This window comes from Malurus melanocephalus, unplaced genomic scaffold, assembly GCF_030028575.1.
Source record: "Malurus melanocephalus ecotype Western Australia unplaced genomic scaffold, MMel_1.1 scaffold_74, whole genome shotgun sequence".
NCBI lineage: Eukaryota > Metazoa > Chordata > Aves > Passeriformes > Maluridae > Malurus > Malurus melanocephalus.
In genome coordinates, this window is record NW_026623306.1 from 1,436,757 (window position 1) to 1,450,245 (window position 13,489).

At 39.0% G+C, this 13,489-nt stretch overlaps 1 protein-coding gene across 2 annotated transcripts in view; it reads right to left on the bottom strand.

The window, feature by feature from the left end:
* The window catches only part of ZFYVE9 (zinc finger FYVE-type containing 9), a 55,296-nt gene that overhangs the window by 40,469 nt on the left and 1,338 nt on the right, over window positions 1-13,489 (bottom strand). Inside the window, exon 1 of one of the 2 annotated variants that reach the window (XM_057367036.1) lies at window positions 13,468-13,489. The exons of the other annotated variant lie outside the window; for it this stretch is intronic. The gene's annotated coding sequence lies outside the window, so the exon portion shown is untranslated. The remainder of the gene's footprint in view (window positions 1-13,467) is intronic. 2 annotated transcript variants of the gene reach the window in all.

Genomic DNA, 13,489 nt, shown 5'->3' on the forward strand with positions numbered 1-13,489 from the left:
TCCCACAGCTTTGGAAGCCAGCAGAACTCTTCCTGTATACAAGTAAAWTTTCTGATGCTATGTGTATTTCTACCTCTAAAAACTAAAACGACTTTTGGTTATCTGGGAAATAATAGATGTTATCTTATTACAACACTCTTCAGAGAGGTTTCACATGCATGCAAAAAAGAAAAAAACAGGAGTGGAGGAAATTTAATTCCACCAAGAGGCTTTAGAATAAGGTTTTTCAAAGGGATGTGAAGCACATGTGACAGTGGGGAAGGTTATCTGTACCACCACCACGTCCCCTCCCAGCCTGGAGTGCAGGAAAATGATTCTGTTTTCATGACCCCTTTGAAAAGATGGATCAATTAATGCCAATTCTGTCTGTGATTCATGGCAAGGCCTGTCAGCTGCATCACGAACATCACATGAACCAGTCACACATTAACCACAAAGTTCAGCCTCCCCGATCAGAACAGATCAGCCCTAGCAACCCACAGCAGAAACGTGCTGTGCTGACACCGGTGCTCCAAGCCAGCAAACCTTCTAGGCAAGCAACATTCAGGGCAACAGCACAGCTTTATCATTCACTGGTTTTATTCTGCTCCTCTTTCCTKGTTCCATTCTTCCCAGGTAATGACTTTTTTGTCCGTAACCATTCAACAGAGAAGAACACAGATCCAATCAGTCGCTGCCAGTCTCCAAAGTAAGCTTTGAAGAGATATTACCTGGAAGTTCTGGAGTTTTTTGTTTACTGTTCAACCTTTACTCTCAGCAGCCATTTCCCCTTTCAAAGATCAATGCAAAAATCAAAGCATGCTCACAGATATGAACCGAGTATACTTAAACAAAAAGTAAAAAAAAAGTAAATTACAACATTAGGATTTCATTAAAAAAAAATGAACAAGTTGGCAACAGAGTCCAATTCTTTTTTTAGTAAGAATTTAATGTAAGAGAAGCATATTTAAAYGAAAATCAAGGACAAAAGGAATAACACTACAAATGAGAGCCAACAATATTCACAACAACATATAACCTAGTGATTATTAGGTTTTCTCTGAATCACTCGCACTACTTAAAAAAGGTTTCCATCACCCTTGTAAAACATACATACATTTCCACCTAAAAATGATGGGCCCACTGAGACCTAAGAGCAATGCAAATGACGGAAGCCCAGTGTCCCTGCTGTCCCAGTTTGCTACTTTGGGCACTTCAGTTTCTTATCTCTCCTGCTGCTGGTTGGCTGAACTCCTCTGTCTCCTGCCCTACACTGGTGTCACTCAGGTGCTGCTTTAGTTGTACCCTACATGTCTGATTTCCCTCAGGAGCTSGGAGAAGGCGACTACCAATTACTGCAAAAGCAAAACAGAAATTGAAGAGAAATTTGACAAGCAGAGACGTGCTCAGAATAAAGAAAGGATGAAGAACAGAAGAAAAGAACTCTAAAAATACAAAATTAGAAATATCTTCCACAAAAAAAAAAGAACGTAAAAGATGTTTACAACATCARATGAAAGTAATCTGAACTAGCAGAAACTGGAATGGCTTATAATAAATGGAAAGAGGCTGAAAAAGAAGCAATTTTAATACTATGGYAAAAAAATGAGAAAAATGCTCAAAGCATGAGGAGATGCTAAAAAATGCTTCCATCTACTGGCAAAGATCCAACTCTTAACTACACTACAGATCCTCTATAATGTGCTACCAGTGAGAAGATGTCTTTGAGTAGGCAGAGAGACATTTGCAGCCATTTTAAGGCACTTTGTTATTGCTAGATTAGTTGATCTAGGCATTATCTTAAATGCAAATCCAGATTTCAACACTGGTATCTTCCTACCTTGTCTACACTCCGGAAGTATCAGATGGGAAATTCAGAGACAACAAACAGGGGATGTGTTCAGGCCCAAAGAATACMAACTACAAGCAAAAATATCATWGCAGGGGTTACATTRACAGGAAATCAGTGTTAMAGGGRAAACAGGTAAAAAGTTTCAGGACAYACATCAGATAYGCAAAATGAATTATTTTATCTGATMAATTAATCTGGAAGCTAAACCTTCACAAATGGAAAAGAGGGTTCTCCAGTCAAATAATGTAATGCTTGGAATAATGATTTACCACAGGCCAAACAATTTTGACCCAAAACATGGAGTTCCTTCTGTGTGACATTTGCCAAATGAAAKGCAAGGCAGGTGTTACGAAGTGTTTGTGACACAGCAGTAGTGATATCTGTCACACACCTGAAAATGCCTGCAATGGTAAGGACTTGAAATTAGGCCCCAAATTAAACATTTCAAAATTAAGTGCTCTATTTATAAATTAAAGTAATAGTCCTGCAATGCAACCAGGAAAAAAAAAATAAAAAGGAAAAGGACTGCATTCAAAACTCTAATTTATTAAAGAAGACTAGGCAAATGACAACAGATTTTTTTAAAATACAAGGTTTATACCACAGTACAGTTTAGATTAGAAAAATCCCACTAAAACTCATMATAAATCCATTTAATAAGAAATGCTAAATACAGCAGCAAAAATGAAATGTAMCAAACACAAACAAGATGCAGTCCCTGCTAATCCTTTTCCTGCACCAAAAGCTCAAGATGACCAAGCATCCTTCAGCTTTACTTTCCATAATTTGCTGATGTTCCTTCTATTCAATGTAAATGCACCCAAGAGCAGGCTGGGGCAWGGCAGGCTATTTCTGTGTAACACAACACCTTTGTACCAGCTCACCCATGAATGCTGACGAAGATAAACTATTGCAATGTTGCATTGGATTGTCTTTTTTTCCAATCAAATGAACAAACAGAGGTGGACAATGTTTAAGGCAGAACAGTCTCTCTAATTATTTCACCAATATTTGCATCTTTTCCCTTGACTTTCCCCCGTGCCATTTTGAAGCCATTATTTTCACTTTTGTCTCCAGCCAAGTTTCCATAAGGAGACATTCACACATGCCTGAGCAGTAGTAAGGCAGTCAAAAGAGCAACAACTTCAAAGCAGCATTATAGGAAGTGTCACAGTCAAAAGTAACAGGGAGACMAGACAAACTACAGCAGCATTATCAACCTTTGTGCACCAGAAAATAAAAGCAGCCCAACTGAAAAGGACAMCTGCTTTATAACCACTTACAGTAGAAAAAAAAATTCCATTTCCTAGCCTTTTTTTACTATTTCAAGGAGAAAGCAATTGATTTGTTTTCCTCACACAAAACCCAACCTTGCCAAGCAGCCTCAGTCTGCTGCAGAGGCCTCAGCACCTGGAGACAGGAACCAGCTCCTGCTTATGTAACTGCTTTTGAGTGCCTGGAAAAGGATCCATCCCTGCTCTGCTCTGGGGAAGAACAAATAGATAGGTTTACACCGCAGTGCTGCCTTCCACGCAAGTTTTTCCAGAGGAATACAGCTGGGGAAAAAAAAAAAAAAAATAGAGAAAATCCTTTCCTGAGCTTACTCATATGCTCATAGAGGTCACTTCAAATTTGGTRGTTTACGTATCTGATGCTTTATAACACTTTGTTCCATGCAACTTCCAAGTTTAAAACACTGGAAACCACAAAAAGCTAGGGCACAGTGCATTAAACATAAATTTAATAAGAAATCATKTTTCTTAATTTGTGCACTGTTTCCAAGTAATGTCATCAATGTAACAACATAGTTATTTTTAAAAATTAATCAATTGAACATACTGATCTGAAGCTGTTATTTATATTTATTCAAATACAAACTAAAGTAAACATATAGAATAAGTAGGTTTATGGGAWGATTTTTATTTTTCAGTATTTGAGAAGATTTTGACTGTGATGTTCAACACATTTGAAGAACAAAATTATTTAAAGCTGCRCACTCTGTATCTCAGAGTGGATTAATCCTGTATTCTAATACTTTATGAATTTTTCTTCTWTAATGCAGGGTAGAAACAAGAATGTAGGGTAGAAACAAGAATGAAACCCAAACAGACTTAACATTGTTTCAGATCTTTCTTAGATTTGGGCAATAATAATAGAATCTCTAATTAAAAGCCTGCAACTGCTAAGGAACTGTCCTTTTTATAAAATCCACCAGAGGCTGACACTGGTGAGTGCCAGTGAGCAAAATCCATATCTGATAATAAAAGCCAGAAGTGTCACACAACCAGAATGGGACAGATCAAAAGGACAATGGGCAAGAAGGGAAACTGCTTTGCTACCATTTACCAGTCCATCAATTCCGAGTTGTACCCACTGGGGAGAGAAGCTGCTGGAAGCAACACAATTTATGCACTCAGCTGCTCTTTAGAGAAAGGACCATCTGAACAGGCAAAAACTCTGAAAGACCACTGGAGAGCAGTCAGGCTGCTGCTAATTCCACCTTTATCAACAGGTTCTGTTTCCAACACTACCGTGGTCATCTCTGCTCATCTGGTAACTGTGTAACACAACTGTGTTCTAAATTCCTACATGCATTTTAAAGAAATATGGTAATTATAGACACCAAACAGTTATTTCTCAAATCCTATGTTATGTAAAGCTGGACTACCATGCATCCCTGAAATAAATATGGCCTTCTATCCCATTCTCTCTTCACCCTGAAATTATCTCTAAGTAGGTAACTTCATTCTCATTTTGTGTAGACCTTTACATWCATATCACACCAAACACATTATAAAACATTGTTGTCAAGTGTAGCAAAGTTCCCTCCCACGTTTGTGATCATGATCTAACATCGCTGCTGATGCTCACAGTGCATTATGTCTTAAGTCATCTGTAGCTAGTAACTCACTCGATACAACTCAACAATCCATGGCAACAGTGTGTACTGAAACTGCTATTTCTGAGCATGAATCTCATCTGTGCTGAGGTCAATTAACATGCTTGCAACAGTGCTAAGGGGACTGAGCAATAAACAAGAGAAAAAGGCAGGAACTTGCACTTAGGTGCTCACTGTAAAGCTTTTTTTCTTTTTACTGATATACTGTGGACTGAAACAATCAGGACATTTACCTGAAATTTATGTTTGACTTGAGCAAATTTTAGTTATAATACTAAGTGCCCATAATTCTGTATCTGTTAGAAGTCACAGGAAACAAAGACTTAACCAAGAAAACCCAAAAGCATTTGAAAGCCTTCATTATTAATGAGTTATGAGTATTAATAGTTATCAGAAATCCTACAGAGCTCTAGAAACACCAAATTCTCCTAAACTCAATGYAACATTTCTCAGATCAAAACTGAGCAGTCTTTGCCACTTCTCTTGTGCAGTGATAGGTTGGTTGATTCTGCTCAGCCATGAATCCCTACCTCTTTACCCCTCCTTCTTAAGACTGTAGCACACTCCTCTTTTCTTCATCTGAGGTCTCCTTTTCCCTTATCACATTCCTTCCTCATTCACTTCTTCCTGCATCYGGTTGTTTCCTCCCTACCCATGCTTTCTTCTTTCCCTGACCAAAAAAAATTTTAAAACCTAAAAAAGAAACCCCAAGTTCCAACATCTATTAATGATATAAACTGGTATATATTACTAATATTACAAGGACTATACAAGAAGAAAATCTATGAGCAAATTCCAGAGACGGGTTAAAATGCATTTTACAGGTGACTTGTTATGTGAAACTAAGGTAAATACAATACAGAAACTATTAAGCCAGTACACCACTACAATTACTGGAAAGCAGAAAAGCACATAGGTGGATGCTTAAGTAATGACCTTTTAAAGTTACTTTTATAAAAGAGTCAAGAAAGAACAGTGAAACACATGAAATACACTGGGGTTTTATGCAGCCTTCATCATTCATACAAAAACACAGTATGAAATTACTACAATCAATGCAACTTGATGTTTCAGCTAAGAGGCTGTTTCAATATATATGCTATTTAAAGTAATCTGTTAATAATATAACCTAAGGAGTRGGCTTTGCATGACTTTCAAGTTCACCAAATAAGAGATCATTAAAATATTCATTTTGAATTAACCAACACAGCATTTACAATGTACCTCTGTAACAYAATGACAACCAATATGCTCTGCTAAGCTATCAGTGCGCCAGGAAAACAGAAACAGCAGCTGTATACTGAAGTATAAAGCCCAAAAAGGGTGTAAATCAGATACCTGTGCCTTTCTCTACAAATCACAGGTCTCAGAAGCAAGCTATTTCCAAGCCATAGCATGCATTTCTACGGTATCACAGGAAAATGTGCCATTWCAAAAAGACTGCGAGATAAATGAAAAAAAAAAAAATCACAGACAAAGAGGGAACTTTCCTCTTACATTATCTCAATTCATATTAAATGCTCATTTATCTGCATTACAGTGCAGATAGGGAATAAAAAATTACATTGGCATGATTGGTTTGCTRGGTATATTTTAACCATGTAGCTTTTGTGTCTCCTCCAGCCTACAAAGAAAACTCAGCACTCASAGCCTCAGCAATATGAACAAGAGGACTTAACGCTGGTTAAGTGTTCAGACGTTGCCACTTTTCAAGAGTTGTATCTTTAATCTCCTACAGAAATTAGGATTATGGGATCCTGTTGTTCATTTACTATTCATTATGCTCATATTTAAAAAAAAAAAAAATTATGTCATGAAAATTAGTATCTACACAATTAAAACAAATCCAAGTGACTGCCCTCCAAGGCAAAAGCAAGCTGCTCYATGTATTTTGGCAGCAACCTGCTGGGCAATCAATACCTACACAGCTCTGGGAAAAAAAAAAACCAGACTTAGGGTGTTATGTGAGAAAGATGGGATTAAAGCCAACAGGCAAGGAAGGAAGGAAAGAGATAGTATGGGGCAAAAAGGATTTACATCTACAGAAAAGCAAGATTCTTTCATTCCACAGATGGTAGAACAAAATGCTTGCTAATATAGTATCTCCAAGGACTTGGATACATATAACATCAGATACGATTTACACTATAAACTCATTCAACACATCTTCCAACTCAAACAAAACATACTTCTCTCCATCTCCAGATCATGTAATAATTCCACTGCCACTTACAAAATCTTTCACAAACTCTAAAGAATTATGGGTGGAAAATAAGCTGTAGCCATCAGAAACTAATCTGGAACAGACTGCCAGTGTTTCAGCACCTTTATTTCTGGACCAGCCCACTGCACTGATTCAATCCAAGAACCACTGAACTCTTTAGAGCACCACTCTGATCAAGCCCAGCTCTCCGTCCTCAGTATTGCACAGTGTCAGCCAACATCCTCCCTTGGATCTGTGATGAAAAGACAGGTCAGCACTACCCCTGCTCAGCAGCTGTGGGAGTGACACACAAGATAAACTCTTCTCTTTCRTATCATTCTAATTTAAGAAATTATCAGCACAGTTATCCACCTCTCTTGTGCAATAAACCACCGCAGCCCACTTGCTCTTGCTTCTCTGCAACACCTGCAGAAAAACCAAATGTGCACCTCTTCACTCACTGCACTTCCCAATCTGGCAGAGAAACAAGATTAATTTCATTTTGTTTAAATTGATATGCAAAGCCCAGAGCTGCAGAACTTGAAGTGGGAATACAAATTTAATACTGCCAGGCACCTTCAGCGATGACTGGGGCAGGGATTACCTTCACCCCACGCTCACCACCAAAGTGCACCTCAGAGATACTGGGTGTGTGGCACACCCAGGATCAGAATGAGGTCTGAGCACCACATAGACCAGAGGAATCTACATCACCAGAAACCAGGAGCCATATTTTACTACTAATGACATCAGTCTTCAAGTTTCCTCTCAAAATACAACAATTCAATAAGACAGGGGGAAAAAAAATCAAAGTTGTTGAAGAAGAAATGGAAACTGATGAGAGAACAGTTTCATTGACTGGGTTAAAAGAAATGTAAGARAAGCACAGAAAATAATAACTGAGAAACAAAAAAATCACAAATCTGAAAATATCTACAATTTTTGCCATGTAGTATCTCACAAACTTCCAAATATCTGACTGGCCAACCAATCAAGAAACAAATTTTATGCATATTCATGTGACTAGCCATTTCTTAAATTACAGTAACTACATACACTATAAAATCATAGTTTCAAACAGCTTGGCCTTTATTTCAGAGTTCCTAAATCAATCTTCTAGCTCCCACTTGGAGTGCAAGCAGGTAAGTCAACATGTACACTGAGTTCAAAGCAGAGTTTTGACACAACAAAACTGAACCTGGAAACAGAAAAGCTCCTCTTATAGTCAGTGTCACTCACAGATAAAGAAGCTATTATGCGATTTAGAAAGCTCTTTGATCGTCTTCTTACASTGAACATTTACCAACTCCTTTCAAGTGCATCATACCACTTTCTGGAAAAAAGTACCAGTGTACATTCTTCCATTGATAATCTGCTGTGAATCTGCTAATGTATTTCACCCACATTACTTCCCCAAATAAAATTTTAAACTKAGAGTAAAATAGAAATGCTGTAGGCAAAGCATGTGTGTAAAGTTTGAGTTCTATTATTTATAAAGAAAACCTTCAGTATATCATAGAGGTAAACAAAAACTTTCCAATTACAGTATTTTTTAAAACCGCAAGAATCCAGAAGGCTGTTAAGTTACTACTAGGGCAGCTACAGCACTTCTATAATTGATAGAGCACACATGAATCTCTGACACAAGTATGGCCTAATTTCAATTTATCACCTGATAGGAAATGACCTCTGGATTCTTTGTATGCCGGGAAGAGGGAAYGACAAGTTCTTGGGAATGACAAGTTCTTCCCAGCTACCATTTTACTAACAAAAAAAAAAGCGGCTCTTCTGCAAAATTGCAGTACAAGCAGTCAATAAGCAAAATTCACAAATTCACAATGAAACACTACCAGTCAATGTGGTAGTTATACCAATAATTTGGTACATAGAGAAGAAATGCTATAGATGCTAACTTTTAACTCGACAGGGGATCTTCTCAGCACAAGCAAAGAAAAGCTCAACACTTCCAGCATCTTTGATTGTGCCTAATTCTTCCATCAGTAATGAAGAATAGCTGGSAAACAGTCCTAAAATAGTTACCAAACTGAATTCCACAACGTTTTCACATATAGAAAACAGCAGAGAAAAAAACTTTGTCTACAAAGGCTTTGTCTGCATTAGGCTTTAGTGCTTTCTTGCAACTACTGTGAACATTAGCTCAAGCCAGGCCAAAAAAAAAAGGAATACACCACCAAAGGCACMTCTACTGCACTGCTTTACATACAAAGCCATCCCCTACACCAGGCATCACTGCCTAAAGCATCAGCTGATGCCTCAAGCATCCACTGGAAAGCTTTTCACCTCTGTCACTATATTGGAACCAACCTGCCACAGAAATCCAACAAAACATCGTTCAAAAAATTGTTACCTGGCTATACCATGTCCAAATGTAAAGCCCTATTCAACTCCACTATGCAATCGAGCTCTTAAAAACTAAACTTCATCAAGCTTCCTGTGGATATTAAAAGGAAGAAGTATAGGAAACAAGTAGCATGCATTAAAATTCTTGACAGACAAACCTAGGCAATGCTAGCAGAGATAACTGGATTGTTTCTGGACCTTCAGCATATTCCCTTACAAAGCTGACATGATGGGGAGCCCACTTATTCATAGGTAGGTTTGTAACTTCACTTGCCATCAAAATATCAGAGGTGCAAGTAATATTAACAATATTAACACATACAGCAAGCAAGACAAATATATTTATATATTCTAGATACAACACAGAGACAAAATATAGAGGGGTACAGCTATTACTGTTATCTGCACGTAGTCCCATTTGAAAGTTGATCATTTCTACTCAATAAACATAGAGACAAACAAAAACCAATGTGAGTGGAAACCCAGCACTCAAGTCCATGTTTCCCTTGGCTCAATGCATGCTGGGGACAAAACRTGTGAAAAGTTCGATACATATTTCGAAGTTTTGGTGCTGATAACATATGCTCAGAATGAAATGTCCAAACTATTAAATTTCACCTGAAAACRAAACAATGCTAAAGCTTCCTAAAGCTCTCTTTCCCCAGGCCTTCATAGCTAACCCAACTATAACCTTAGTTTATCCTCAGACTGAAGATCTCACACAAGCTATTCAAAGCTCCACACTTCCCAAAACACAGAGGATCTACAGGTTGTGACTCCACACCTGTTTTTCACATCGTTTATCACCTTTTTTTTTACCTTTTTTTTTACTGTAACAGAACTTTGCCTGTGCAAATTCCAACTGACTGGACTTGCTTCTTTGCRCCTCCTCTCCCTTGAGCAGATCTGGATGAAAGAATAGGGAAGGAACAATTTACCCTCTGTTGACATCCCTAAGCTCCTGGCCATGCACTGCTTGCCTTCAACCTATGTTTTTAAATTAATTAGATTTATCTAGTAACTACCTTYAAAATAGTTGAAGTGACACTTCATGGATTTCTCCTGCCATTCTTGTCAAGCCTGTTTGATGCTGATGTACTACCTGGAAGGTTATTATCTCTGAAAAATAAGTACCAACATTAGCCACTTCTGCTTATCTATTGCAGCAATACAACAGTAATATAATTACTGATGAAACAATCCAGTAATAAACCAGACTGAAATTATTCAGGGAAAGAATACATATAAACTCACTTTTAAAGTATTTTTTCCATTCTACCTTTCTGCTACAGCAATCTGAATAGCAGCTTAAATGAAACTCAGCCAAATAAATAGTAACCAGGAAAGTACTTTACTTGCCTGTAAAAATAAAATTATTTCTAGAGATAAGACAAATAATTATTCTTTACATATAAATTATATGTGTGCATTATGATAAAGGTCATTTATCTTTATCACACTGATTTTTCAGCGTGCTATTCTTTTGATAACTATACAGCATGTTTTGTTCCAGACATTAGCCAAAAAAGTTATATCGATATGTATCCTGAATTCTATTTTTCCTGATTCCCAATTCTAGTAGAAACTACTTTCTCAATGAAGGATCCTTGCTATATATTTTATAACTTCCCATCCATTTACATTAATTGATACAATTTCCCCAGTATTGCAAGATACAGCCAGCACTTCAAGCCAGCACAGAAGCAAAAGCTGTCTCTATCACCTAACACTCAGTTCTTTCAGTTACTTTCAACCATTTATTTTTGACTTTCTATTTTTTACCGATATAAAAAGCTTTGTGAACTTGTACTATCACCATACCTTTCTCAATGCTTTACAGAAACAGAGGGRAAAACCAAGCATACCAGTTCACATTTCTGTTGATTTCAGAGTCCAAGCCTCCTAAAAAATCACAAATAGAACTATAAACAGGTCACCTTTCAATTTCTTTAATCTCAATCACATTACAAAAATAAACATTAACCTTTATATAACACTTTCAAAGAACCCTATRATATACTGGTGTCTTACAACAGTGTTCTGGAAAAGATCACAGATTCATCAGCAGACAGACTGTGCACTAAAACTATCATCTCTCAGCTGTTTTTTGGTCAAGAAAATTGATTTTATTTGGAAGATTCTCAGCTTAGTGTACCAAAAATATTTTTCTGATCAACAAAACATGAACACACAACTTTTTCCCAAAAATCTCTTTCTGGCTAACTTGTTTTCAAAAGCAAAACACCACTTTAATCCTTTAGCAAAATAATTTCCAGGTAATTTTCTATAGATCGCCTGTAAACYGAAAAACTAGCAAGCTGTTTTCTGCCAAAGCTGGCACAGCGAGTGGACAGACTACAACAGACATTAAAAGCTTATCATTCTTTGGCCACAAGTTTTAATACTGCATCTTTGTTCAGTCTCTACCTTTGTTCCCTGAGACAACCACAGCCAGAGTTTACACCAAGCTAAAAAAACTGTATTTCATCTCAGCCTTAGCCTCAGGCCTCAGATCCTGAAATGAGTGTGYGTTTGAAAGTATTTAATCCCCAGCCTCGTAACTGACTCAAAGCTAACACACAAAAATAACACCCAATTTCAGGAGTCAGCACGGCAGTTTTGGGGTGGGTTTCTTCCTTTCTCACACACTAAAGGAGGCACCATAAAGCAATGCAAATAAATCACAGTGTGTCAGAACATGGTAACTTGTTCAGGGTTGATTGGGGCTTCAATTAGAAAGGCAGGCTTGTTTGAAATTTTAGACCCTTCTTCAGCTTCCATTTCAGATTCCCCAAACCTCTGAAGAGATTTTTAATTTTGTCTCTCTTGGGTCAAGGAGACTGTTCTTCTCATTTTGCATCACATGCCGTAACTTTATAAAAAGAAACACACTGATCGTTCAGGCAGTAACAAAGGATTTGGATGTTTCAGCCACTGAAGGTGTTTCTAAAATCTGGATTCCTTCCATGCAATCAAAAATTACTTGCTAATAAAAGTTAATTACAACATTTTAAAACCATGCCTAGTCAGTTAAATGCTGCCCAAAGAAAATAAAAGCTTTTATTCAAGWAGAACGTCTTTTTATTATTACTATTTTACTTGTTTGTGCACGGCTCCTTCTGGTTTTGGGTTCAGCCTGGACCCAAAAATTGAGGGCAGTATTATTCAGAAATTCTAATCTGAGACAACCACACTTAATAAGCGGACTTACAGAATTCAGTTAACTTTTAATATCTGAACTGAATGAAAATGTGTGTAAAAATTACGTMCTCTGAAAAACCTCTGTCATAAAATAATAAGGAATATCTTGCCTATAAATAAACAAGATTGCTAACAYGAAAACATAAAGTCTATCAATTTCCATCTGCTACTTTTTTCTCCGTCTGGTTAAGAAGATAAAAACAATTCTTGAGCCACCCTCGGCCACAGGCACCTATTTTGCCATAACATTTATGAGCAAGAAACTAGCCCACCTCTGCAAAAAGTCTGACATGCCAAGAGTGCCAGTTATTCTTAGAGTGAGACATGACCACAATTTCACGTAATTAGAGATGTTATAAAACGCATCCCGCCCGCTCTCCCCATCCCCCTCCACCACTACCACCATTGCAGGAGTGACTTGTTACACATCGCGATGAGCAAGTAACATTCCCTGCCCGGGGAGAGAGCGGAGATCAGGCCATAAAAAGGGCACGAGATGCAAACAGGGATCCTCCCCTGCCCGGGCCGGCAGCCGCGGCTGCCCCGGCACAACCTCGCCCTGCCCCGCGCCGGCACACGGAGCGTCCCGGGGGGAGCAGAAGCTCCTTCTCCATCTCCGGATTCGCCGGCAAGGGGAGAAAGGTGCCCCGGGCGAGCGGGTCACCCAGTCCGGACGCCYGGGGACGAAGCGGGAACGGCGGGGAGGGGGCACGGTGGAGCAGGGCGGCCGCCGGAAAGGGCTGGGGGGCGACCGCTGCCTTCCCCTTGGTGGCGTGCGGAGGACAAGGGCGGCGGGGCGAGGGGGCGCCCGGAGCCCGCAGGCCCAGGGCGCTGTCGGCGATACGGCAGCTCCACCGAGGCGCCGGAGCCCTCCCCGMCCGCCCGCCCGCGGGGCCTCGCTGCGGGCGGCAGGGGCCTGGGGAGCGGGGTACCCCGGGCCCGCGGGCGGCGCGCCGGACGCCGCTCACTCACCTCGGGAGGCAGCAGGCGCCGC